The sequence below is a fragment of the Rissa tridactyla genome, chromosome 9, assembly GCF_028500815.1.
Source record: "Rissa tridactyla isolate bRisTri1 chromosome 9, bRisTri1.patW.cur.20221130, whole genome shotgun sequence".
Classification (NCBI taxonomy): Eukaryota; Metazoa; Chordata; class Aves; order Charadriiformes; family Laridae; genus Rissa; species Rissa tridactyla.
In genome coordinates this window covers 23235678-23258493 of record NC_071474.1, presented here as the reverse complement: position 1 = coordinate 23258493, position 22816 = coordinate 23235678, and the positions used below count along the sequence as shown (strand labels likewise).

The window sequence follows — 22816 nt, the reverse complement described above, 5'->3', positions numbered from 1 at the left end:
CAGATTCTGGGAGTGACTACAGTACAAATAATGGTGGAAAATAAAGGGATTGACTCAGTAGGAGGCAAAGGGGAACAAGTGGAAGAGTAACTCTCCTCTGGAAAACTGCAAGTAGACTATGACACACAAAGCAGAAAAGAGAAATAAGGTAAAAATAAAAAAAATCAGATGTGTATAGTCTGCATTTCAGAGCGCTTCCTTCTGACAGCCTGACTGGCAAAAAACTGCTGAACACCCATTCTCAGGCCTTACGCAGAGTCCAGTTATTTTTGGCCCAAAACAAACAAAAGAGATTCTTTTAATTCAGAGCTCATTTCCATCTGCCGTAACAGGCTATGGGCTTTTGCCAGCCCCCCCGATTTTCTGTCTGCAAATCTCAGCTGTTTGAAGGTGTTGTTCCTGATACTACGGCTTCCTTTCCCAGGCAAAATTAACACTTAGAGCGACACTGATCTACACACATAATTAAAAACCCCTCTAGCCCACCTACCAAATAAACTTATTTTCAGACTTCAATTAACCTCCGGGGTTATTACTTGGAATTACAGATCTCCCTAGAAATGCCAGAACTACCTGTGCCAAGACGAAGTGAGCCCACTTGTTCTGCAAGTGTCGGGTTATGGGGATTGTCTTAACCTGCAGTGGTTCTTGTCCAGCCGAGGCATTCTCAGGAAAAAAAAATCATAACTTTTTGGCATTTTCTCCCTTTCTAAGAAATGGAGAAAGTGTTATCTCGTCCTCCTCATAAGTTTTTCCTGTATTTTGAGTCCCCAGACATATGTACTTTATTAAAGCACTGCCCATTTCAGATGCTTTATCCAGGACTGAATGAACTCTGGTGGCAGGTATATTCAAGCTGCTTTGTGCATTTAGTTGTCCCTAAATGTCTTTTTTGGGGAATCTGTTCCAGATTCTAATCATTTTACATTAAGACTCGGGGACTCAGTAATCTCGCCCCTCCCAATCCCCACGAAAAATAGAAACACCAACTCTTCAACCCTAGATCAAGCACAAACCTCTGTAAAATCCCAACCTGGAACCATCTTTCATAGGTATCTTTTCTCCGTGACTCTTGCTCTCCACGGGATCTGCAGTAGTCTCCCTGTCCAAGGAAAGAAAACATGGGACATGAATCAGAACCTCTTCTTGACAAGAACAAGGTGGAGGTGCTGCTCTTTGCCAGCAGGTTCACATTAAATTGCTGTTTAAGCCCCTCCAACATTTCTGGAGAGTCACCGGGCTGTGGGAGTTTTGGGCTGCTCCATTCTTCCACACTGGCTATCATCTTTCATTCCTTTTACACCTCATACCATGTGGTTTATAGAAATCTCTCTGGGCTCAATAAACTATGGAAGTGAGCCTCCTTATTGTGTCTTTTTTCTTTTCCTGCCCCTCTTCACTAATTTCCTGGCTCTAAAGCTAAGCAACCAAATCCCCCTGGGTTCACTGCTGAGCAAAGGACAGTTAGAAATGGCAAGTAAAATGGTCCTGCCCAAGCATGAAAGAAAAGTGAGGAGTCCCCAGCCCCCTTGCAAGGGAAGAGGCTTGTCTGCTTGTTTCTCTCTTAGGCTCGATTACACAGAGGGTAAGGAAAGGACAAGAAAAAGCAGAATTTATATAGCCAGGGATCTGTGTACCTTCAAGAAACAGTTCCCGTACTGCTTCTTGGGGGCGGCTAGATGGACTGGGAGGTTTGTCAACACCTGGCCTGAAGGCCGTGACAGGTTATGTCAGCACTGGCTTTTTCTTCCTGTTTCCCTTGCGAGTGTCCCCTTGGTGCACCTGCGGGAGCAGACACGGCAGGACAGACATTGCAGCTACCCACGCTTCACACACGAGACTGATGCACCCTGGTTCTCTTCACTGTCGCTCCGCTAATGGAACACGTGCAGCAACACGCAGGTCCCTGAGAAGCAGAAGCACCCAAGCCGTGTTATTAGGGAATTAGATCCCATAGATCATCTTCCCCCATGTCCTTCCCCGCAGCGTTCCTGCTCACTTCCACGTCCTGTGTGGACAGCCCAGCTTGGCTGGACAAAGGGCAGCGCACGCTAGTTCGGAGCAGCACGTGTGCTGCCTGCCAGCTGGCTGCTGCTGGCTTCTCCGAAGGGATGCATGGCTGAGGTTTCTTCCACCAGTGGGGACTCTACTTCGGGGTTTCTTTTTCCTCCGTCCAGCTGCAAGCCTTCACGGAACTTGTGGGAATTTTGCTGTCAATGAAGTTACTCACAGCTCTGGTTGACTAACAGTTTCAGAAGTAATTCAAGGGGAGGGAAGAATAACAGAAAAACAGTAGGATACCTCTTTAGAAACCAAGATTAAAACGCTAGCGCAAAAGGGCTGCTGGAAATCTTGTTTTCATCACCCACAAACTCCCTGATGCTGGAAAACGTACCCCGCTTTCCCGTATTCTCCAATTTGCTACAAGTTCTAACATGAACAGCTTCTGCTGGGAATAGCTGACTGTGCCAGAATATGATAGTTGCTGTTCCTACACTGTCCTCCCCTCCCCAGGTTATCACATTTCAGCCCAGAAAATGAAAGTTGCTCAGTGTTTACTAACCATTCTGCTCCTTTCCACTCCGCAAGGACCTCTGTGGGAGAGCCAGATCTCCGCTGTTTACAAGACCATCTGCTCCTGTTGCTTTTCTTCACCTGAAGTTAGAATGCACCGTTCAGGATATTGCTTGCGGTTGTGTTGGGAACTGCAAAGAGCAGATGAGGATTTCAGGTGGTAAACGAGCAGCACAAAGAGAAGAATACAAATCTGTTCTCATCTAAATAGCCCTAAAAATAATTAAAAAAAAAAAAGAAAATAACAAGATGAAAGAGGAATTTCCAAAAAGCCAGCGATGGTTTCAGCAGCACAATCATTCCAAGGAGAGTTTTTCCCAGCTTTTTATCAGAATTTGAACATTTAGAACCAGAAGGGGAACAGCACAAGCGCTCCAATGATTGTTTCCCTGAAATTACACTGATCCCTCTGGTCTCTGCATTTTAAAGTCTCTATAGGTAGAGCTATAAAACTCTACTTTGCCCAAACCTGTACTGCTGCTGTGAGCTGGTTAGTCGAGAGTTCTCCACGTATTTTAACTAAAGGACATGTGTTTCCAGGAGTAAGGGGGGACCCTTGGGAGTCAGAAAGAGACTGGAAATGTCCGTCTGCCCCTAATGCCTTCAGTGGGGTGCCCAGAGACTAACCCCAAAGCCAGAGCTGCTGTCCTAGGGCCTGAGCCTGCAAGCATGGCTGCAGGAGGGACCAGAGGGGGCTCTCCCAGAGTCTTTCGCATCTAAACACTCTCTGCAGCCCGTCTGCTGCTAGTCAGCTAAGCACACTGTGCGACGTGCCTGGGCAGGCTGCTGCAGACATCCACAAGCTCTGCAAGAGGCAGCTGCATGCATGGGAGGCAGAGAGGTTGAGGAGCACGCTGTGCTTGCAGGCACGGGACTAGATGGAGCGAATACCTGTGAGACGCACGTCTCCCTTGTGCCACAGCCGCTGCGCATGGCTTGGCTGCTGGAAAGGGGCTGCACTGCTGTGTCTGGGGGTGCCTCGGCCGATGGGCTTCAGCAGGCTGTGGCAGACACTCTTTGCTCCCAGCTGCAGGCTTCCAGTCCCCAGTGTTGGTGCCTGGCTTGGAAGAGAAAACAGAAATTCCTGGCCCTTCTGAGAGTCAGTGAAAATTAGAACAACCCAAAGAGAGGAGCTGAATTGCCTCTGACCAGAAAACACAGGTGACTAAAGTATTTTTGTTCCAGCCCTTGCTGCATTTTACACCTAATTGTTGCTAATTCAGGCCAAGACCTGGCTAAAGAAAGGGAGCAGCAGCAGTATTTGGGATGATCTCTGAGCTATGCCGTTAGCTTTAAGAGGATCAGGCTATCCACAGAGACCCTCGCCATTCCGCATGGCAGAGCAGATGTGGCATTTTACAGAAAAAACATACACTGGAAGTTCACACCTTGTGTATGGACAGAGAAGGAGCAGTAAGTACTGGAAGGCAGAGAGGATGCAAGGTCTCAGGGAGGAACAGCCCACTACAGGTTCCTTCTAACCGTCCCTCTGTACCATTGGATCACAGTTTATTTGCTGCATCAGTTCAGGGCCGGAAATTTCACCAGTTTAGAGAGGAACATGATGTTCCAGTTGGCAGCTTCCTGGCTCTGCCCTACCAGCTCAGCACAACTTGCACAGATCACGTCCCAAGTCTTGAGGCTATTGAGAAAGGAGGCTGCAAGCTCCCGGGAAGGGAGGAGCTTGCCAAGGCAGCCACTCTGCTCAGACGTGCAACCTGTGGAGAACATTTCCTTGCCTACGCAACACCAAAATCCCTTCACCAAAAGATGTGTGGGCTTGGACAACTTCTTTTTGAGGACTTCACACTGGGCCCAGTGCAGAGGGAGATCCGAAGACCTCAGACCTGCTTCAATGGTACCAAATCAAATGCTGGTTCAGCTTCCTATGGCTTAGACCCTGCACCTCTGAGATCTGCAAGTGCTTTGTTCCCAAGCTCCAGCAGAGCTCAGCTTTTTGATGGGCACTAAAGTAAACCGCTTGATTTACAAAGCCACTCACATGGGTGCTAGCAAGGTGCTGGGATGTTCTGAAAAGCTCATCTTTAGCGGGTGAGGGGAGAAAGACTGAAATTAGACTTTGCAAAAAGTTCCTGTCTCGTTCACTCCCAAGGAATCTTCTCTTTCAGCCTAACTGTTCCTCGGAATAGCTATGTGTAACACCCAGGCAGAAAACAGTGCCTTCTGCAGTGCTGCAGCTCCCAGGGCCTGGATCAGGACCTCTCGAGCACATATGCTCTTCATTAATGCTAATCCAGGAGCTGAAATGATCCGAAAGCAAAACCTCCGAGAGGATTAAGTACAGAGATACTGCCTCATCAAGCTGTGATGCGGGGAGGGATCCAACCTGAACTTCCTCCAAAACACGCAGTCAGATCTGGTTGCTCTGGTTTGGACCCAACTCTGGCAAGATGGAAAGCGGTTCAGCAAGACGCTGAGAGGAGCAGAAAGAAAGGAAAACAGTCCACTCCCTCTTCCCCCCCCAAAAAAAGCAGCGTTTCACTTCTGGGGCTGTAAGTGCACACAATAAACTTCTTTCCCTCCCCTCACTCCGGGTTACATTGTTCGCTTTCCTGCAAATTGTTTCCACGTTCTGTATAAATAACCCCAGTGCCAGCGAGGGGGAGGGGGAGAGCAAAGGGGCGCTCAGGGAAGGGGTGGGAGGAAATCAAATGTCTTTGTTACTTTTGAAAAAGAAGGTGGTGGATGCCGAGAAGCTGTTTGGAGCTGGAGCCTTGGCAGATGGAGCAGAGAGTTGCCATCGAGCTTGCGTTCAGACCTGGAGGAAGAAGAGTAAACAAGGGGGAGATTATATATAATTATAGACAATCATGTTGCCGGGGATAAACAGGAATCAAAAGCACGGAGGCACTGAAGTCTGGCACATCCCCAAGCACAGAACAGAAGCCAGCCAGTGAGAGGCAATGTGGCTGGAAAGCGCTTCCCTTTGGGCTGTTTTCAGTTAGCTCAGGGGCTGGGTTTTTTTTCCTCTCTTTTTGGCTTGAGGCATTCCTCCATGAAGAGAGGAGCCTGTCCAATGGGAAACAGAAGCCAAACTGAAGTCAGCAGAATCCTTGTCTGCGACATTAATAGATTACTCTGTGAGAAACGTCAGAAACATTTGGAAAAGATACAGCCCGCTTAGGTCAGCAAAAACAACAACAGGAATTTCTGAACAAAAATGGCTTTAGAAAGGCTGCAGAAGCCGTGCCTGCGTGTCTTGTGGGCAGACTCTCTTCGCAGGACACAAAGGGTGAGCTGCCGCTAAGACTGGCAGGCGGGTCCTGCTCGCAGCTCCCGTGGAGCTGGGGTTGGTGACAAAAAGGTGTCGGGATCCCTTGGCGGCACTGAGCCCGTCTGGGAGAGCCATCCATTTGGCATAGCCTTCTCAATTTGCTGCAAATCAAAGGCAAAAGGATAAGCCGTCAGCCCGTACCACAGGACAGCCCTGCGCTCCCTCCCGCCTGTCTCTGCATCCGCAGAGGGAATAAGCGGGAACCCAAGCGTGATGGGACCCTCCCTCCGCCACCTGCCTGCTCGGCAGCGGGCGCAAGGGCAGCGTCGATGGCCTTGCCAGGCGTTGGGACGGTGATCCCCCCCACCACCTGACCGCCTTCGCCGGGGAGCAGCGGGGGTGAGCAACGGGGTGCCCAGCTTCTTCTGCCTCGCTGCCAGGATTGCGCTCCCTCAGCAGAGCAGCCACAGCTTTGCTTCTGCAGATCCTGGGAGAGGGAAGGCAAAAAGACTCTGTAGGCAGCAGAGATGGCTCTGGCCACAGTGAAACAAGCAGGCTGTGATACTACAAGTGCTGCAGACAAGAGCAGGGATGCTGAGCTGCCTCCCCGAGTGCTTAACGGTGCCCTGCAAAGGGGTGAGGAGGGGGAAATGATGAAGAAACAAAGCCAAGAAACACAACTGAAACAAAGGCAGATGGCCCATAAGGGTTGGGGTTTTTTAAAAAGAAGGACTTGGGGGATTTAAAGAAGAAAAAGAATAAGCCTCATTTGTCCTTCTTTTCCTTGCCTTGAAGGCTCTGGAGAGTTGGAGGGAAGGCGACATCATGACGAACAAAGGATGGCAACCTCAGACGGTGACAGAAGGAGGATTGTTTAGCAAGGCAGCGTAAAAAGCTCTCTCCCAGGCACTATTTTAAATCCAAATAGCTTACAGCCCGCTGAATTCTTAAGCCATTTTCCTGATCTCTCAGCTGCTCTTAATTGAGAACGCAAGCAGATATTTCAAAGCAAAAAAGCAGGGAGGAAAAATAAATATTTATAAGAAATAACCAAACCTGCGTTTAGAATCAGCATAACAGCACAGGAAGCAGGGCATGCTCACAGGCTCTTTTACCTTCTCCCTTTCAGTACAGGTGCTCCCAATGTCCTTTCTCCTAAGGAAAGAAAATGGATTTTTTAAGGGCAGTGACATTTGCTCTATGAGAACAGTGTCACAGTTTGGTGAATGATATTACCTGGCTATCTGGGTATAGTATTTTGTGTATTTTCTATGAATTCATTATGGGCATTTTTCCTCCAGGACTTCTCATGCTGACAAATCCTTCACCAGTGGTGTGTACCGGTGTGTGTGCACGTGTGCATGCACCTAGGTGTAAGATCTCTTCACTGGCCATGTAGAAACCGTTGCGGTATCACAGATGAGGTCAGTCTAAACATAAAACATGAGCCGTGTTCATCTGAAAACTGCTAGAAATAGATCAGAAAGAGTGAGCAGAGAGAATGGAACTGAAGAAAAGACAGTAACAGGTTAAAAAAAGGCATTTGGGGTCCAGGTCTCATCTTCTATAAATTTACCCTGACTCTGTAAGGTATTATTTAAGCAATCTACTCCCACATCAAGTTACAGCAGCTACTTCCAAATATCCCAGACGTTAGCGTACAGAACCAAGAATAAAAACAAGATAACAGAACGATATCAAAAATAAGCCGACCGTGTCCTTTAAACACATGCCCAGATGCCACACTGGACAGAAACAGTGTCAGAAGTTTAGCAATATGGTGAGAGAGAAGAAGTGAGCCAGGCTGACAGACCTGGGCAGATCGTATCCGCTTTACTTTCATTCATACCTGACCAAGAAGGGAGAAGGATACAGAGCGCTTGTCCTGACGCTCTGTCAAAAATGAAATGAGGTTACTGGTCTCCTGCAAGCGCAGATGAACATCAATCACAAAACCCTCATAAAGGCATAGAACACAGTCCCTCAGCGTTATTAGAAAGCAAGAATTAAAAGTTTATCAGGATGGAAAGAGCAGATCCTCAAGGGAGAATGGATTTCATAAGCAATCAGCAAATCCTTCTCCAGGCACCTCAGTGTGACTTGCAAGGCAGCGAGAAAATCAAAAGAGCTACTACCTAAAGAGAATATAGTGAGTGTTCCCAGCAGGCATCTTAGAAAAAGCCCTCAGTGGGATAAAGTGTCAATCCTTTCTCGCCTCTTCCCGCTTTCCTGAAGCAAAGGGGGGAAAAAGAAAGAAAAAAAAAAAGAAAAAAAGAGTGCGATGTTTGCATTACTGCTTATTTTTGCCTTGCAAAACATATTTGTAAGTGCTGCAGGAAAGGTCTCCATCGGCTTGTGACATCTCTGCAGTTGGGTATGTATGTTAGTTGGCAGCCTCGGCTTAGGACAGGCTCAAGACAGGAATATCAGACTGACACATGAGTATGGAGGTGCATCCCCAGAGCTCTCCAGGGAGCCAGGGCTGGAACAGCAGCTGCTGAAGGTCAGCAGAGGCAAAACTCAACTGCATTTCACTTCTGGTAATCCCATTTTGGATATTGGAACTTAGCCATGGGGAACGAAAACATGACTGAAGCATTTCTTCAATCCAAGTCTGCCTGGCTGCCAAAGCGATGCAAGTCCCACTTCTGGCAAATCCAACAACTGAAGGGACACAGATTTTTCCCCCAGCTCCTTGCTGGTGGCACTGGAAATCCTTGTATTCCCAGCCCTAGAGACCACTATCGTTTCCTAAAATGTCCAACCGCATAAGCAACTGCATAGAGGCATTTTAGCTCTGAGTGAGAGAGGGAACTTCTCACAGGTCGGGGTTAAGACCACGGGCTGGAGGAAGACTCGAGGGAAGAGCTGCACCCATCATCAGCTACACCCTTAATCACCAGGGACCTCTGTCGAAGTCGCCGTTTCCCCGCTTAGATACTCAGGAGGCAGATCCATGAAAACGCCACAAAGAAAATGTCCCTTCGCTGTTCCTCACACCTCTGATGTTGCCGTCATCCCTTACACATCCACTTTTGAAATACATATTTCCATTGCTTATGAAATAGCTCGCGGCATTGACGGAGACGGATGAGCGCAGCCCTCCAGGCCAGAACTGCTGGGCACAGGCACCTTCCAATGTGCTGCCTGTAATGAATGCAGCAGGGGGAATGCAACATTTTGTTTAATGAAAAAAAACAAACCTGTTTCGAGCTTCTGAAGGGCTATTATAAGCTGTGGCATGATGAAACTCAAGAACATAAGCCTCTTTATATTTAATAATACATGTTATAGATTTTTCCTGCAGAGAAAGTTCAATGAACACCATTTTTTGTTTAAATCTATTGTTGCAAATATTGATTATTCATTGAAAATCTAAACCCCAAAGATTTGATCAAATGATTTTACAAAAGTTCGTATTCCTGCACTGAAGCAGATATTTCCAAAAAGTAACAACCATTTTGCTGTACAGTGGTGGTTAGCAGAAAAGCAACTCTGATGGTAAGTTTTTAATTAGCCCATATAAATGTGTATGCAAATGTCCCTAACTGCATTTCAGCTGAAATGACTTACCCCCTAAAACAAAAACGCATCCACAATAGACGCTACAGAAAAGCAGCAAGCAAAATTATTCTGATCTTAGCATATAATAAAAGCAGATTAATAAGGTCAATTTATCTGCCACACCAGGCAAACTGTCCAGAAAAAAGCCTCCCACACCATCACTTCAAGAGCTGTGACACACGAGCCGCGTTCACTGAAGAGGTACCATTCCCCGAGTTTGTTATTAAATTGCTTTCTTGAAGAGAAGATACACCAGTTAATCTGACTCGAAGTGTGTATAACCGATGCAACATGAAAGTATCATCGTTTGGAACATATATTTGTATGTCACATTCTTTAAAGTATCAGATCACCTCCTGAATACCGGCTCTAGTGCATGTTTGATTGGCTTTTATTCTCCAAACTGGAGGGGGGCTGGCAGGAGAGGTGGAGCAGCCATCAGAAGAAGGTGATTGAGATGCACCTGAGACAGAAGGAAGGCAAAGAGAAAGAAGGAAGATCAATTAACGATCTGATCCTGGTGAGAAAACAAGTACAAATGTGGTCCCTAAAGTTAACACCGTTGGTTGCAGCGAGGAGCCTGATCGATAGATGTTAGCGATGGCGTGGGGAGGAATGCAGCTCTGTGTGGCAGGAGCCCAGCGCCGGGTTACGGCGGACAGGGTGAAAAGTCCCCAGATTACAATAAAGCAGCTTGAAGGTGACAGATTTCATTGTTGAAGGTGATAAAATTCCACGTGGCGCGCTGCAAAACAAGGGCTGGAGCTCAGCCCGCAGAAAGGGAGACAGCACCCCAGACAATGTGGTGGGTGGTTTCTCCTCCTCTCCTTTCCCTGGAAATCAGCGGAGAAGCGCTCGAGTGCCCGAGGTAGGTGACAGGTTTCCTCTTGCCTGACACAGGGCAGGCAGAGCTGCCGCTTGTGAGACGAACCACAGGATTTCCAGCTGTGTGGTGGAAGTGCGATGGTGCTGCCACAGAGCAGCATCTCCCGTGGGTGGGCACTGCAGCGCACAACACCCAGCAGGAAAAAGTAAGGCCTGTCGCCTGTAGAGACACTCCTGCAGCAAGCAGGATCCTGCAGGATGCGTGTCAGCCTCAGCAAATTGGGTCACGGCACCTTGTCCTGTTCCTGCTTCCTTTAACTGGTCTCCCCCAGTTGGCTAACACTATCTCTGATGAGGACACACCAGCACGGGCCCAGGAGGAACAAGGTGTCCCAAAAGCTTCAGGCTTTGTTTTCCAAAATACCCCCCCCCCCCCATGCTGTTAGACGTGCAGCAAACATCTGACCTTCACTGCCTTTAACTCACACCCACTTTGCTCAAACGCTTTGTGGACGGGTTCAGTAAGGACAGGTATCACTTTTTTGGTCTAACCGAGGTTCAGTTTGGTCGGGAGACTGCCGCCAGTCAGCCTGCTTGAAATGCAGGAAAGACTCGGCAGCAGAGATTTGAAAGCAACAGGAAAATCAAAGCCTGAGACTAAACTAGCAATTAGACCAGCCTCAGAATATATTTAAGTCAAATCAATCCATACAAGAATTTCAGTCACGGTGCGCTCGTGCCCACACTTCTCTCTCTCTCCCTCCCTCTCTCCCTCCCTCCCTCCCTCCCTTCCTCTCCCGCAACCCAGGGCTGAGATCCAGCATTACTGTCTGCTTCATCAGAATATGCAAGAAGTGTAGCGACAACACATCTCCTAAGATGCTTTATCAGTTTTGCAAAGTCCCAGTTCATCCTCCTCGTGTGGATCTATTTACATATTGATGTATTTATTCGACTCTGTCCACCAGGCATGCCCCATGAGATCAAACCATTTTATTTACAAAGACATTGGGGTTGCAGCTCCTAACAATTAAGTCAGCCAAGATATAACTTTGCATGTGCTTTCAGATTGATGTGTGAACAGACAAATCGGCCTTGTCAGCGATTCAGGAGCAGCTGGGGGGGAGGACTGGTTAAACCCCATCTATATAAACCAGTCAATAGCTGCTGTAACTGGGAAAAATGAATTGGGGTGGTGGAAGGCACAAATATGCAGAAGGGAAAGATAATGAGCCAGTGGAAGGAGTGATGGATAAAACCCGGAGAAAAAACTTTGCCAACGGGGCTCACCTTAAAAGGTTGCTGCTTCAGAGTATTTGTGCTTCATGGGAACTTGCAGGCTCTTGGGAGATGCCCCTGCTCCATCTTGCCCATCGGAGTCACCTGTTACAAAAGAGCAAAGCTGTATCCCACGGAGGGCTACACTTGGAGGAAAAGAAGAGTGGGGGGAGAAGAGAGAAATAGAGAAATACCTTGTGAGATGAAAGTCAGCGAAAGGTCATTTAAGAGAGGCAAACTGCCACCCTGTCACTGACGTGGTGCTCCAGGAAAGGTACTAAAGCCCTTTCCAGAGAGAGCTTTTCCCAGTGGAACATCTCTCATCCTTCTTCTCTCCATTAGCATCTGATCAGGCCACATCCATCAACACTGTGTTCTCCGTACCCGCTCCCTTCTCATTCACACTCGGTGGTATCTCTGAGGAGGAAACATCGAGGTGACATTCATACACTGATGTCATTCGCAGTGTGCTAGGCTGTGGATGGGGGACCCATCATTACGGGGGAACAACATACTGGGTTCTGCTTAAAGCCCCACAATTCCTGTCCTGGCCCTTGTAGCCGTCACACCTAAACACTGGCGCTCGCCCACCCGTCGTTAGCGCTGGATCACAGTTAAAACAGCTTTAATCCAAGCATGTGGCTGCCGCAGGGATCAGCAATAGACACCTACAGGTGTACACACCTCTAGCACATGTTCCTCTTGGTTCCCCTGCCTCCCACCAGATGAAGGACATCCATCAGAGCATTTTAGGCTGCCTTGCACACAAGAGCTGAAGTCACCTGCGTATTTAGACCAGTATAAATCTGGCACGCTATTGCCTCTTCCTGACAGCAGTCTCATCCGGTGCCAGCATTCTTCTTAGCATCTCTGACATTTCAAAATTATATTTAGAGACCTGGATGGGAATTTAATTTTGACGTTTTCTACAGAACACTGTTATATAAATATTCTGCACCACCTGCCTATGGGTCTACTGGTGCATAGCCAGCCTGTGCCATTGCCTTTAATTAAACGGGCAGAGGCAGCCCAAGGAAGGAGCACTAAATAGTAGTCTAACCATCTTAAAAGTCAGCACTTGTCTCCCTATTAATTCTCACCCTGATCTTTTGCATAGCGCTATCGCCAGGCTAATTAATCACAGGTGCAAGCTCAAGCATTAATTGCAACAATGAATCATTTTTTTTTTGGTCTGTGCCTGACCATTTCTAGCCTATAGGAATGCAGCTACTCCCGTTACTTTTATAATTATTATAAATATGGAGCCAGCAACATGCACTACATTTTGTAGGCATTAAAAAAGACATGGTATTTGGCCCGAAGCATTAACAATCTGGTGCATATTCACGGGAGTGATTAATGCATCTCACTGACAGTCTGAAAATGTGTTTCCTGAATCATTTTAATTCAGGAAACTTTATGAAGGTGCTAGGAAAAGCACAGGTCTTAGGAATCCAGTGTCTGCAGCTCTCCTGGTCACTGTACTTTAGCAGATCTTGGCCACTCATGGCATGTTGGGACTTCCAAGGCGCACGGCAGTCTCCAGTTCTCACTGCCCAGCCTGTCTCTTCCCCGCTGGAAAATCATACAAGACAGGATGATTCTGGAGTGCAGATGGTTGGGGGGGAAAAAGCTCCGTAACCTCTGTGCCTCCAGGCTCAGACTCAGCTTGAGGGAGACGGACGGAAAGCCTTGACGTCTGGATGAAAAGAAGAGATGCTGAGCACCTTCAAGGGCCTGGCACATGCTGGGGACTCCCGGTGCAGCTGGAGCTGTCAGGAGGACGCTTGGGTCTGACGCCGGTGAAGAGGCCGTGGGCTCCAGGGGCTCACAGGACAGACGGTCGCCCTTCAGGACGTGGGTCCTGCCTCGCCAGGGCAGGCAGAGGCGCAGGCAGGAGGCAGCACGGGCGGGCCGCCGCCGCCGGAGCTTTTGCTGAAGGGAACTGGGAGCCATCCACGCCGGCGCTGGGTGAGCCAGTACCTCCTCCTGGCATGGGCACAGGGATGGAAACACGTCTTGATGTACTGCACAAGGGGTAAGAAAAAACTGCCGACGCTGCTGCTGTGAGAGATTAGATTATAAATGTATTAAATGACTAACGTGCATTATGCGTCCTTCCCAGGCCAAACCACCTGCATACACAATGCATGGCTATGATGTGGGGTTGACAGGTTCAGGCAAATGGTTCAGGACTAATTTTCAGCATCAGACTGACAGAACGCACTCCAGGCAAAGGCTTTTGATGCTGGGGAAGACAAAGCCAAAGCTATGAAAACAGAGCTTTTTAGGGAGAAAACAAAAGCTAAAATTTGAACAGCTATAAAAACCCAATTTGTCACCCAAACTACATTAAACATTTCCTTTCTTTGCTAGCACAGGGGCTGGGGAGAAGAAGAAGTGGCTGAAGGAGAGCTCAAGGTGAGCGCCCGTTATTTACTGCTGCTGATGAATAAGCAAACCCCCACATCGTGTTTTCCTACAGGACAGCAAAAGCTCCGGACTGCTTAACAGTCTGGTTAGTTGTTATATTTTCCCCTCCTGGGGTGTGTTTTACATGCTGTTCCAGTGAAACGCAGTACCACTATTAATTGTTCACAAACACATAAAACACATGGTATTCTCCTTCGCCACCACTGCAGTCCCAGCAGATCAAATGGGGGAGAGCTGGAAAAGTCACCTACCGAGACAGAGGTTGGGAGAATAATGCAAAAGAGATCCAAAAGAATTTGTGTGGTTTTATTTTTTTTTAAATATAATATATTTCTTCCGCCTGTTTAAAAGCATAGGCTTGTTTGAACTTCCTAGGGAAGTCGGGAGCATTGAAGAGAAATTGGCAGGCTCCAATCTGGCTGCTTTTCCTTATTATGAGAAAATACACTCTCGTCTCCCTGTCTAAGGGTATGAATTCTTCATCTCATATTGTGTTTGCACAGAAGCGTGAAATGTATCCTGAACATTGGTCTTCGTCCACACTTCACAATGCGGGAACAACGAGGGCAGTGAGACATGCAATGAGAACGGGGACGCCACAAAAGTAGGGGAGCGGGTGGTCGCTTCTGTTCCAAGGCCTGGACTCTGGCGCGGCATTCACCATATCCATGGTATTTAAAAGGAAAACCCAAGGCACGTATTTCCTCCGAGATGCTCGGGGGCCCTGGTTTGTGCACTGTCGTCCCTGTGGGAAGCTCCCGCCTCCCTTTCCGTAAATGTTCCCCCTGCTGCCGCTGAATCACCAAATAATCTGGAGACCCGTGGGAAGGGAATTAAATGGTGGTTATCACGCTGCCGTGTTCTGCTCACTTTATTTGTTTTAAATGACCATGAAAGCAAAGGGAGGAAAAAGAAAACACACAAGTGGAAACTTAATTGAGCTGCTGAAATGTCTTTAAAGGAGCATTATGGGCTGGATTATGATGCCTCAGCTCCCACTGGTGGCATTTGCTCACATGAGTGGGCATCTGATTAGGCAGTTCAGCCGGGCCCCTTTCTCTAAATGATCTGTATCTCTCACAGTGGACTTGGAGTTGAGGACAACCAAAGATAGCCAGCTCTGGGGACTTGACAGGGTATTTGAGAAGGTTGCATGCTTCAAAAATGGTGAGGAAGGGACCAGGCTGCAGGCACCTGACATCATTGAGGGCTACAAGGGTTTGTGTCCTTGTTTCACGGCAGGGTTTGCTACTCCAAGACCAAGAGGGCAGTTGGCTCAGCTGGGCTCTGGCAGCAGAAGGGAAAAACTGTACCTCCATCTGCCCTTGCTGCCTTCTCCCCAAGAAGCTCCACTTCTGGGCCGGAGGAAGGGGGAACCCGCTCTGCTCTCTTCATGGGCACCGAAGTGTAAAGGCCCCTCAGGCACTAGGTGACAAAAACAGTTGAAGCCACAAAGTGGATTTGGTAAGATGCTGTCTCAGGACAGAGGTGTGGGAAGAGCCCGTAGACAGGCTGCAGAGCGCAAGGAGGATGCGTGGGCAGAAGAGCACATAACAGAGCTGGGCAGCAGCCGGACTGGAAGAGGAGAACAACCAGAGGGACAAGAGTGCCACAGGAACAAGAGGGAACTTCCCACTGAGGTGGTCAGTGAAAAAAGACCAAAATGTGGGGAGAAGATTCTAGCAAAGAGGAAGGAACTGCTCTGACCGCCTGGCTGGAGCTTGGATCTAGGAGATAGGGAGCAAAGAAATCCCAAGATGTGGAAAGGCAGGTACCACAATTCATCACAAACCAAGCCACCCACACCTGAGGGAGAAGCAGGGCGGGACCATGTGGGAAAAGGGGGCTCAAGAGATCCACTGTGGGAGCCCAGGGATCTGACAGGGAACCTGCTGGACCTGCTGGAGCAGCTGCACATGGGCTAATCTCCGAATAGAACAGAACTTGCCTCTGGCTTGTTACACCTGAATTTTATTATGAGTCCAATACGCACTGAAGTAAATAGAAATGTGTTCCTCTCTAGTCAATCTTCTGCTAGGTCTTAAAATCCTCTAACCTGCAGGAAACTCAATCAAAAACCTTTCAGGAACGGTCCCTGCATTTTTATGCATAGGTTCTGAGTCCTGTGCAAATCCAAACGAAGGCATATGGGAGGAGGGAGAACTGAGCTCCTCTGCCCTGCCATGTGCATCCCTCTTACACTGGCCAGGCACTGCACATCGTCCACAGCTCCTTTCTGATCCATTTGTCAAATCTCCTTCCCATGCAGAGGCCTACCCCACCCCTGGGAAAGGATGCAGTCCCCACTATCAGCTCTACAGGACCCAGGAGCAGTTTTCAGGATGCTATCTCCTGCTCAGCTGCTCTGCCCCCCTCCTCCATGCCCTAGATGTTTTCTCAGGTACCTTCCAACCACAGCTGAAGATTTCCAGCACCTCTTCCAGGGGATGCCCAAGGCATCCTTGGTCTTTGCTACAGCTTCATCTACCTGCCATGAAGCCTCTGATCTGTTTTGTTCCCCATTAGTTAGTGCTTCTACAGGACGACAGCTAATCGGCATGGGAAAGCGAGCTGGTGGAAACTCAACCAGGGATAAACTACAGCAGTGGTACCATTTAATTCTCCATGTGGACACAAATGGCAGACTGAGCATGGACAAAACTATAACAGGTTAAATGTTCCTGGGCAAGGCGGCCAGCCCAACTAGGAACAACTGGCTAGAAATGAGCCCTGAGATTCATTATCCTTTACTTTAAAGGAAGAAACAAAACCAGAAAATGGTCTCCAGTCTCTGCCGCTGTTCTCAGGACCACTTGAGATGGGCAGACTTCCCCAGCACTGGCACCTCCTGTAAGCCTGCCAGGGACCTCGAGCACCGTGAGAGCTTCACATCCACACACCCCGGGGGAACTCCCATGACCCTGGTGCTCTGAAATGCAGGCAGGTAGCAAGGGTGAGGAGGGCTACACATCCTACTTCAGCTAGGAAGATAATTAAAAGAGCAGTCAGGGATGGGAGAGGGGATGGAGACCTTCCTCAGCACCTCCTGCTCCACTGGGTCGCACTAGGTCAGCACTTCCTGGGAACTGCTGTATTGCCAGATGTTGATTGGGCATCTGACAGGAGATGAATAAAGCCCATAAAGTTCTTATTTCTGGCTATAAAAAATAATAATGAAAAGCAGACAGAGATGGGGGATAGGCTGCCCAAAGCTTTCCCAGGCTGCGCTGAGCTGAAAGTAGCAGGAGCTACCTTCAGTTGCTTTCCCTTTTTATTTTCTCCTGCCTGTATGCCACGAGCAATAGGCCTGAAATTAAGCAGTTGGATGATATTTGTGTACAGTCAGAAGCATTCCTCAATTCTTGTCAAAGGGATGCTCTTCTATTTATTTTGCATGACCCTTTCCAGCTGTCCGTGCCAGACCTCCCCAGACGTAACCCTCCTTCAGAGTCTGCTGCGCTCAGCCAAACCCATCGCGAGTTCAGGACTCAAGACCCAGGGGTCTGCAAACCAGAGCTGCTCAAATGTCACCACGAAGGCCAAGTCACCTTCTTTTAATAACAACTATTCTGACTCCAGCTCTGCAAGGGACAACTCCTGTTACCATGTCAAAGGCTGCCCTGCTTCCTCATACCTCTCTCCCCAGAGGTCCAAACATGCCCACGCTTTCAGGTCCTGTGTAGCTAAAGAACAAGTTCTGAATATCAACAATTTCTTTCGTGCTCTGCTGTATCAGCCTGGGGATATTTGGCTGGGGCGCTCTGAGCAGTTCTGAGATTTTAAGATGCATTTCTGTAAAGAGATTTGCTACACTGCTGCTGTCAGAAGAGCTGCTTTTGTCTCTACCTGCAAGAGTGACACCTCTCCTCTTAGGAAGCTCTGCAAAAGGCACAGATCCTACCACGCCAACACCTCCCAAAGTCAGGGGACAGCTGCTCTGAGTCTAGATTTAGAGGGTAAGGGGATATATATATAAACAATTTCCTGGATTTACAAGCCTCATAATGTGGGATCTAAATGAGCTCCTGGGCTGCATCCATGAGAGGTCCTGAACAATCCACAAAATTTGAGGGAGGGCAAAGGCATCTCTCTGCCACATCGGTGCCTTCCCCGTTCAGAGCTGTTACAGAGGCTGAAAATCCCTTAGTTTCAGCGCCAGAACAGGTCACAGCAGTGCTGTGCTGAGAACGCAGGCACATACCTGTGGACACCTCGACTGGCTCCGGATAAGCTTGCAGATCCAGCTCACTCCATGGCAATCAGAGCAGCCCTGTTTCCCACTGAGATCCAGGTTGGTAACTGAAAAGAAACATTCAGCTGTGTATTAACACCATTTTACGAGGTGGGCACCACCACAAGGAGAATGTCCAGCATGGCTGTCACTTCCTCTCCACGTGATGGCATGACGCAAAGTTGCATTATTGTGGTGAGCTTCCAGCCAGAAGCTAACTCCTAGACATCTCATAAAGTTCTTCTGAAACAATAACGCCTTCAGCCCAGAAACCGCCGCAATCTGCACAGGCAAACCTTCTGCTAGACCTCTGAAGGCTGAAGAGTTAATTGCTGATCTACAAACCAGCAAGTTGCCTAGATACCACAGGGTACGATCTGGTTACACTTGTGCAAACAATCTGGCACCAGGCAGTGACGCACACACCTATGCATTTAACATTTCTGTTTTCCCAAGCCTTAACGTCAGTTGCCGGTATAATGGACTGGGAATATACATTTAAGGTGGAAAGCATTTCTGGAAACTGGCTATTCTTCAAAGGCATACTTATTGCATGTTCCAATAGCCACAATTCAATAAATGCACAGCAATATTACAGTGGGTAAAAATATCTGGGAAAAAGAAGAGTGAAACTCCCATTACCATTTTATTCAATATTTTTATCAATGATCTAAATGGCGCTATAAAAATCCTTGTTGTGGCAAAGTTTGCAGATGCCAACAAGACTGGCGGTAGGCAAACAACAAGCAGGACTGGACTATCAATACCTAGCGATCTGAAATAACTGAGAGTTGGCCACGCTCCAGCGAAACATGATTTAAAAAGTCAAATGCAAGGTAAGACATCTGAAACCAGAAAGGCAGGTTACACTTACAGGACGCTGCCTCAGAAAGGAGTTGCTTTGAAAAGGACTTAGAAGACATTGCAGAGACCTGCCATAGCCCTAAAGCTGCCATAAAGGGACTCCTCCGATCCCTCGGTGTTCCAAAAGCGCAATGGCAGACCCCGGCAGGAAGCACTCCGACAATCTGCTGGAAAGCCATGTCCAAGCTATGTTCCTTCCATCATGGAGAAAGAGAAAATACAGAAGTGATTCAGGCAAAACCAAAAAATGACCCTGGAGCCGGGAAACAGAAGCTGTCCAGTGTGCTTCTGTTGAGCCCAAGCCTGTCAGCTTACCAACGACGTGACTGAGACAGGATCTGATTACTGCTACAGGCACCAATATGGGGGAAGACAATTGTGGGAGAGGGCTTTTGGGTACCATGATGCCTCTTCCAAGGCAACTGCAAAAGCCAGCAATTAGAAATTTAACCTTGAAATCAAACATTACAGAAACAGCAGTGAAGGCTGCTCCGTACCAGAAAAGCTTGCCAGAGAACTAGGTGAAATTGCGAGATTAGCTGATTTTGAGAAGGTGCTCTTTAACTCACCTTCTGGGAGAAATTATGTAGGTAGGTAGACTAAACATGGCTGTTGGAATCCCTAGATTACTAGACCGGAGTCTCGTTCTTGCACAAACTGTTCAGAGCAGGCATTTCTTTGTACGTGAAGGAATGGAGAAAGCATTGTGGAAAGGCTCAGGCAGCCTGAAAGACTTTTCCTAGCCGCCTCGAACTCTACACTATGCTCAGGGGGATACTTCCACTGCTTAAGCTTTACATACTGTAAGTTATATGACTGTCTCTTCCCAAATTAAGCAAACACAGATTCCCTCCTGCCGAGCTGAAAATCTCAGTATCAGTTTCTCCAGTCCTCACCAAATCCTCACCAGTCTGGCTCTGGAGAAAATGCATAAAGAACCCCTGTCTGCTGCTAGTTACAGCTGGGGAGCTGTACAGATATCAGCGAGCTTTCAGGGTGTAACAGAGCAGAAACCAGCTCAGCATGCTCATCTTCTCAAGCTAAGTCTGTCCTTCTGTTTCGATAGATTAGCTCTTCGCCTGCATTTCCCCCTGCACAGTGATGCCAGCCTGGCCACAGCAACAGCGAGCAGCGAACAGCGGGAGGCCTCGCTTCATCCAACACCAACTCCCAGATCTCTAACAGTGGCGGCTTTTGTTCTCCTGGTTCCTCTCTGATCTCTCCAGCCCCGTCTTACAGCACTCTACATTCCTCCTTCAGGGCCCCCTCCTGAAGTATCTCCATAAGATAGTATATTACTTTTCTATTTCAAATCCAGACCTGGCATCTGAGCAAAAATAAAAAGTGATCAATCACCATGCTGACGCAGAAGGGTGTTTTTTCCATCTCTCCCTTGGTTCTGCAAGCTGAACTGTCAGAAGTGAAAATTCACCTTCTGTTTGAATATGCAGGGAACACACAGACTTGGGCGGTGTGATACAAGGAGCGTATTTTCTTGATAAAAAATGAATGCATTGCAGAGGATAAACTGATAAAGGCAACCTTACCTGTACATCTTCCTGCCAAACGGAGGCTGGAAACTCATGTCCCAGCGAGTTGGTGACCTACACTTCTCACCACTCTCATGTGATGCTGTGCCCCACACAGCTCACCATCTCTTGGCTCCTAAATCCAAAGTCATCAGCAGGAACCAGGCAACTTTTCCACCTGTAGACTGGATCCGGGGTGGAGTACCAGATGCAAGTTTTCTCAGCAATTCAAAGTCTGTCCAGACAGTGCCATCCCTTCCCTCGGGGACAACAGCAAGGCTAATCACGAAACAAACAACTTCCTGATTGCAAAGTATTGCTTCCTTGGAACAAAAGCATTTCAGAGTGAACATGTTATAAACACACTAAAACAGGCCGTGCGTGTTCAGATTAACTCTCATTAGCTATTTCCGGCAGTGAGAGGCTGGTTTGACCAGCTTCCTGCAGACTCTTCTGCAGCTGGATCGGTGTTTGTTTTATTTTGGAGCAGGACAGCCCTTTTGAGGCAACTCTCCTGACCTTCCCCACTTACTGCATTTAGGTCCACGCTGCAGAACTGGATTCCTTTCAGACAAAACTAAATGACACGCTGAGCTCCAGAGACCCACACAACATGTCCCAGCTGCTATTGAATGTTCCAAGCCATGGTGCCAGATCAGACCTATCCCAAGCAAATCCATTGGACCAGCACCAAACATTTCACTCCCCAGATCCGCTCCTACCACACCTTGCTGCTTCCTAATGCAGGTGTAACCTCTCTCTGCATCTGCTTATCTCCCTGCAAGACCTCATGATACTTCCCAGCCAGCCCTTTGCAAGAATTAGCTGAAATTTTCCCCCATTCCACTCTGTTCTAGTTTAGCTAGATAAGATTTCCTCTAGCAGGAGACAGAAGGTGGCATGCTTGGAGCTAGTGGCTAACCCTGCTGTCTTGTGAGCGTAGCTTTCAGAGGTCTTTTCCCTGGCAGCCCAGCTGGCCTAGCAAACCCTGGGGCTTCTCTAACTCACTGGCAGGCTCTGAATAAAAAAAAAAAGCTGATGTTCAGGTAGGGAACCGTGTGTTCTCATGCCAGAGGCACTGAAGGCAACAGAAGGTCAGGTGAATTCCTGTAAAGAAATTACCAGGATCATTAAGGATTAATAATTATTTTTGCATCTGATAAGTTATTGTAGCGTTAATTTCCTGCAACAGTTTTTTCTTAGCTGTTACATGCATGACCAGATTCTTTGCGAGCTCACTTCTGGTACGTTACCTGACATGCTCAGATGACAGCTTGTTTAAGACATGCTCGTTCACTAGTTATTTTCCAATTAGCATGTAGCTGCGGTGTGATGAGTAATCTTGTACGGAGAGAGGGAATCTTAATTTGCCTGCCCTTAAAACAGGTTACTGTGATTTCTAATGAGTGTCAAACAATTGTAAATCCTAACCAACCAAAATAAAGGGGAACTGGTTAGTGTCAAGTCTAATTTCACTAAACAATGGTATCATTAAATTCTCCTGCTACGGTTGATTTTGAACTGGCAGTAAGAATGAGTTATACCTACTACATGCAGAATTTCAGATGTCTTTCCTCAGTTCTATCTTTGATTTATTTAACAGATTTATTTTGTGGTTTACATTTTAATATTTTTGCCCTTCCGTTAATGATAACAGCTGTTTGAAAATTTGCAGTTCAGCTTCTCAATGGTGAAGAAATTAGAAGCATGGCATCTGGGTGTGCTGTAAGGGTAACTGGCTACCTTTAAGCATCTACACTAACTCTGAAATACAGGTGTTTGCCACCCCAAAAGATTGCTCCCATGGCAGAAATCTCAATCCACAAGCATCACTCTTCTCCCAGAAACGAATGCTGCCTCATAAGCTGATTTAAGTCAGAGCCCAAAATAGAGGAAAAACCGCTCTCCTGTTATTTTCATTCTTGCCCTACTCAGAATCTCATGCCACAAATCAGCTGCTAGTTATAGTACATCTTCCAAAGACTGAACATTTTTTATCCTAGAGTGGCAGAAAGAGGAACGTACGTAACACTGTCACTGCAGTAGCACAGTCATCACATCGCTCTTAAAAATTGGTAGAAAAGCTGCCGGGAAGCACCGAGTGTTGCCTGCTGGGCAGCTCAGCTGTCTCGCACTCCACGGGAGCAGAAGCCGAGGAAGCGCCTTTTCTTGCCTGGACTGGCAAGATGTTGCCCAGACGTTGTGTAATGAAGAGCGCCTAAAACCAGAAACCCAGATGAACATGAAGTTCGGTAGCTTAGATGATAGCTATGATAAGAGCAA

The 22816-nt window shown here is 47.7% G+C and overlaps 2 long non-coding RNA genes across 3 annotated transcripts; both read right to left on the bottom strand.

Annotated features, from left to right (window-relative positions):
• Positions 1–1033: 1033 nt before the first annotated feature.
• Positions 1034–2700, bottom strand: LOC128915019 (uncharacterized). The gene is made up of 3 exons (XR_008468491.1): positions 2564–2700; positions 1638–1782; positions 1034–1102 (listed from the first exon to the last, which is right to left on the bottom strand). It is a non-coding gene; the product is annotated as an uncharacterized LOC128915019 (long non-coding RNA).
• Positions 2701–8787: 6087 nt separating this feature from the next.
• On the bottom strand, positions 8788–20878 carry LOC128914859 (uncharacterized). 2 transcript variants are annotated; one of them, XR_008468456.1, is made up of 5 exons: positions 20552–20878; positions 18111–18208; positions 11671–11893; positions 11489–11581; positions 8788–9836 (listed from the first exon to the last, which is right to left on the bottom strand). It is a non-coding gene; the product is annotated as an uncharacterized LOC128914859 (long non-coding RNA). The 2 variants fall into 2 exon arrangements; XR_008468455.1 differs by lacking the exon at positions 20552–20878 and having other exon boundaries at positions 18111–18358.
• Positions 20879–22816: the final 1938 nt, after the last annotated feature.